We start from the raw sequence: 5,908 nt of genomic DNA on the forward strand, positions 1-5,908 counted from the left end.
AGATAAGGTGAGACGTTCAACCATCCAGGAGGGGCTCAGAGTAGAGCCGCTGCTCCTCCACATCGAAAGGAGCCAGTTGAGGTGGTTCAGGCATCTGGTAGGTATGCTTCCTGGCTGTCACCTAAGCGAGGTGTTCTGGGCATTTCCCACCCCGAGGAGGCCCCAGGGCAGGCCCAGGGCACGCTGGCGAGATTATATCTCTTTGTTGGCCTGGGAAAGCCTTGGTGTTCCCCCGGATAGGCTGGAGGAGGTGAGCAGGGAGAGGGAAGTCTGGGCTTCTCTGCTTCGGCTGCTGCTTTCCCGGGTCTGGATAAGCGGAAGAAGATGGATGGATGGATGGACGGATGGATAACAGTCAAGTGTATCTAGTTTGTAGCTAATCACAGAACAAGCCTTCTTAATCAGTTTATTCAGTATGCTGGTGTCACCACCTCCAATGTTCCTCCTCCAGCAGACCACAAAAAAGTACATCGCACTCACTACAACTGAGTCATAGAAAATCTCCAACATTTAGATGCACAAAGCTGAGAAAATCTCAGCTGCAGGAAATAGAGCCCATTCATTCCATTTTTGTATACAGCCTCTGTGCTTGTCCCCCAGTTCAGCCTGTTTTTTCAGTGTGGATACTTGTTCACATTAAGAAGCAGCAGATTTTTTTCAAGCATCTGTACTGACATACAGTTGCATGGTAGCTGTCATCTTATATTCATGTAATACTGATTCAAGGAAATTATTGAGTAATAACAGCAACTTAGAGTAGCTAAACTCTAAAATAGAAAAGACCCATCAAACTTTAAATATTAAGTGAACTTGATTCAATTCATTGCAATGAATTATCCCAGCTTTTGATTGTTACATGTTTTGACTGCAACTTCAGTTTTCTTGTTCAATTACAATATTCTTCGAGGTTAACAATACAATTCTCCCTTGAAAGGCATGAATTGTTATCTTAAAACTACAGATGTTCTTTCTGACTAGCAGTAAAAGCTTTACTATGCCAGTTTTAGGATCTTTTACATAGGTAGCATATTCACTAACCCTTAGTGTTTGAAGAAAAGCATTTTAAGTAGCAGTTATGAATTCAGAAGTGGTTCATATACTGTTGGTAATTCTAATACTGAAACATTTCCAATTTCCTTCCATCTTTCTAAAATATGACACTTAAATGGAGTAGCTGAATTAAGAAACTTAATTTTCTGTGAGGCAAATAACCTTTTGCTATAGCATTCTTCTGTGTCAAAAATCCTCATTATACAGACAGACAAAAATATATAAATATATTAGGGCAAATATAGGGTGAAGTTTGTTGGACTGATAATTTTTTACTTGCTGCCAATGGCAAATATTCATTTTTGAAACTTTATTGTGATAAAAACATTAAAACCCAAAAATATACAGTTTTTTTTAAATCTAAGATATATGTCATACTTTCACTACCATAATAGAGAGTGAATTGGGCAATTTAAATATCAATATGTTTAATATGCTGTCATAAAAGCTAACAGCTAAAAATTTCTAGTTACAAATATCTGCTTTTTTTTATTTTTTCCCCTTACACTTGAGATATCCTTTTAAAAGAATTGTTTTTCTTTTTATTATTAGTCTGGTTACTTCACTGCCCCATTGAAGTTATGGCTCATTTTCTTTTTAGCAGAATTATGTTTGTGTTGAACGTGTTCTTTTTATTTGCTGTTTGATTTAAGTTGTGTTTGTATTTCTTTCATGTGTTTTAGAAAATTAAAGCTCTTCCTTAAGTTTTGAATAAATAAATGAAGATGGTAATATGCAGGTGACTGAACTGGAGAAGTGGTTAAACATGGATGGATAGATATCCAGTAATATGGAGTATAATAATTTTTATAACCTTCTTATCTCTGTGTTTTAGTTCAGTGTTGTACCCTTCCACCATCCACTCAATGTGGATAATTCATAAAGTCCAATGAATTATCTACATTATGTTCCCTCCACCTACAATTCGTCTGCACTGTCTTGTTTTACATAGAGTATGTTGTATTACAAGCAAATTGCTAAAGCCCAAGAAGGCCAAGGAGAATGGAGAAGCATGTTCTTGTGCTCTGAAAAAATGATGAACACTGAAGTATTTTACTGAGAGGTCAGGACTTATTAGGAATTAAAAAATAGAAACGCATCTTTTAAATGATTTAATGAAATGATAAGAGGTCTGCATGAATAGTGCTGGGATGATGACCTCCCTGGCTAAACTTCTAATACAAAGCTTTGTTGACCACTGAGCAGATACAATAAAAAAGACGTGGTAAATACACATGCAGCAAACAGCTCAAGATTAACAGATGTTGATCAGAAAGACCTCACAGGATAAATCCCTTTCAATGCAGTGTGACCAGCAGAAAAATATGTAATCACAAGAGCAAGCATTTACCAAGTGACACTGTATCATACTGTAAGCGCTCATATCTCGCCCCCGTGTTTACACGTCAGATTAGCCCATTATAAATTCAAAGTTCGTTTTGTTTTATTCCAACTATTTTTGAAGTTTAGTAAAAGATAAAAGAAGTTGGTATGTTTTGACAAAAAAGATGATCACCCCTGACTTTAACAAGGCCAAGAGTTTAACCTCATAGTTTGTAAAGCCAAGTTAAACTGTGATTTCAGTGAAGTTTCAAAAACGCAGCCTAGCCCAGCTGTCACAGGGCAGGTGAGGTACAGACTGGACAGGTCGCTGGTCTCACTATGCTCAAAAAGACAATGAAAAACACACAGCTTAGGAAAAAAATACTGTTCGTATGGATGAGGCTGTACAGAGACTTGAATGGAACCTTTAGGATATGACCATCCTGAATCTGTAATTTGTCCCCTAACACTTCTGGCAAGGTTGCTTCCATGTGGTCAGGTGTGCAGGGGCTTGACCGGTCGATGTTGAGCTTCCTTGCACACTAAGGAGTCTGGCACTCGGGTCAGTGGTAATGGCTGCAGCCAGATGGTACCTATCCACTTGGGACGAAGGACACAGACATGCTGGTCACAGTTTAACTTTGGAGGTTGCATATTCTAGCATTATTTAATGGCTGATTACATGCATCATTTATCACAATTATGTCTTGATATAAGTTTGATGCAAAACACAGCAGAGGCTTGCTGCATATTCAAACTTTGCCCTCTCTTGTCTAATCAACCCCAAAGAGGGCAGCGAGGGAAAAATGGCAGAAAAACACACAGATGCAAATAAAAAAAGCAACAATAAGAGTTTGATTATAGAATAATTTGGTTCTCAAAGCAGCAAGGACAAGTCAATGATGCATCTCACACAAATCGATTTTTCTTTTTAATTGAAGGATAATGGGATTGCTCTTTTGCTAAAAAAAAAAAAAGGTTTATCTTAGTGCTGTCAAAATTATCGCGTTAATTGTTAAGATCAACGCGAAATGTTTAATGCATTAAAAAAATTTAACGCTGATTTTGTTTTTTTTATTAATTTCCTGTAATCTAAGACCTTTAAATTCATGAGCACCTCTGGAGGAGGGGGCAACAGTGTGCTATGCTGGCGTTTGGCCTGACAGAAATGATTAGAAGAAGAAGAAGAAGTGACACCATGCTACTATCTAGCTAACACTAGCTAACACACGCAAGCATGGACGAGGGCAGACTTTTGGGTGGAAAGTTTCTCTTTAAGAAGTTGCCTGATGGCTTGTTGGACAAAAGGAGAGTAAGATGCACAATTTGCAACGCTGAATTCAAGTACCACAGAAGCAGTTCATCACTGGCGTATCACCTGAGAGCAAAACACCCAACTGAATCCACCTCTACGGGACCTCGCCAGTCTACGCTTCAGGAGTATGGTGCTTGTGGACGAATAACAAAAAATGTGAGAGAAAAGGTAACCAATTCCTTGGTTGTTTGGATAGCTAAAAACTGCCGACCAGTTAGCATAGTAGAAGATGATGGACTGAGAGAAGTCATTCGTGCTGCATCAGGAGATGAGTGTTACAATCTGCCCTCGAGAGGAACCATTGTGTCGAGACTGCACACTTTGTATGGGGACCAGAGGGCTCAGCAGTCCAGCAAGCTTGTGCAAGTAAGGAGTGTCGCTCTCACCGGAGACCACTGGACTTCGGTGAACAACGATAATTACTTAAAATATAAAGAATAAAAAAATGTAATTGGAGCCAGGCTATTAATAAAGTAATTGAGATTAATCGCAATTAATAACAGAAAATTGTGAGATTAGTTAGTTAATTTTTTTTAATCTATTGACAGCACTTTATCTACATTAAAATTAAACTACTACAGAATTACATAGTCCATAAGTAGTGAACATAAATGAGCCTCAAATCTTTTTAACAATAATAAGTATAATTCTCTAATCCAATGTACAAATTTCACCTAAAAGATGTTTTTAATGTGTGATTTTATTGTTTTTATGGAGTTCCGGGAAAAGTTTTGATAGAATTGCAGAAAATCTGAGTAATCCTGAGTTTTGAATACAGTCTCTTAAGCTGTAAACGCTGTAAGTATTAATTCCATGCTGTGATGTTTTTGGCTCATCAAAAGCACATTTTATGTATTTCAAATATGTGGGCCAGAAGCAGCCATCAACGAGGCTGGTGGGGTCTGGCACTGTGTAGTTGCTAGAGCACCTCCTTTTTTTTTTTTGCACTCTTCTTATGCAATGGAAATAAAGAAGACATTTTAAATATGTTGAAATGATATTCTGAAATGAGTCTGCAGCATTTTGTCAACACTTCATCCTGGGATATCACTTGGCCCTCCTGTGTAGTGTGCTGTGTGCACATTTGATAAAGTGCTTTCGCAATTTCTCATGCCTGTTAAAAAGCAGGTGCAAAGCAACAGTGATTTAAAAGCTGTCGAAAACAAAACTGAAGTCTCAGTGATTGCAGGGAAAGAGCATGCACAGCACTCATGGTGTATTAGAAAGCCTCAGTGAATTACTTCAAAACAAAACAAATAATACAACTTCTAATGAAGAAACAAGGTGATAATTGGATGAAATACCTGAGCGTTTAAAGCAAACAAAAAGGGATATTTAGTGAACTGCGAGTAAACTATATTGATTGCTTTCGTTTACACGTGTGCTTTAAGCTGTGAAATCTCTGGAGATTTTATTTGGTTGGAAAGCACAAAAACACATATTCTGCCATTGCTTACCAGGTCTGACATCAGACTCAGTACTTCAGTTTTAAACGTGGTTTATAACTACAGCTATAATGTACTACACCTATGCGTGTGATGATACCGGATGTTTTCAAATGGATTCAGCTGTATTTTTCATTTTTCTTCCAAAGTGCACTGATGACTGAAAAGCTAAAGGTTCAAAAATTTTGTCAGTGATTGTGTTTTTTAGCTTGTGATTAACATGCAGAGCCTGTCACTGATGGTTAAATTAGGCTAGCATTTGAATTGAATGTTAATTTGCATGCGGATTTTAACACAACATAACAGTTCAAGCTGCACAACACCTTTGTGCTGTAAGGTAAATGCAGGTAGGCATTTAGTTTTTGAGAGTACCAGCTTAACAACACTTTGACCTTTAACCTCTTGGCCTGAAATTTCTGAACAGAACCTTTTGTTCTTGGTAACTTATTGCATATACTCTTGATGTTGTGTTCACCGAAGTATGATAATGCATTAGTTAACAATGAACATTCTCATTTTTCTTCTTCAGTATATAGTGGCGAATATTAAACCTAGCAGATGTCAAACTTTGAGAATACCAGATTTGGATTTGCAAGCACCAAGGGAATGATGTGTTTGAGGGGTGCATTCACATTTTTGATTGGATTATGTAAAATAAAAATTGAATTCTAAATCCATTTGACTGAGACTAGGCGAAGGCTGTCCAGGGACGGAGACATCATTATGAATATTAATTGTTAATAATTATCCTTCTCCTCAGGGTAACTCGTTTTTC

The sequence above is a fragment of the Mchenga conophoros genome, linkage group LG1 (genome assembly GCF_057382185.1).
Source record: "Mchenga conophoros isolate Kocher_MC1m ecotype Shallow Benthic linkage group LG1, M_conophoros_male_GT1.1, whole genome shotgun sequence".
Lineage (NCBI taxonomy): Eukaryota > Metazoa > Chordata > Actinopteri > Cichliformes > Cichlidae > Mchenga > Mchenga conophoros.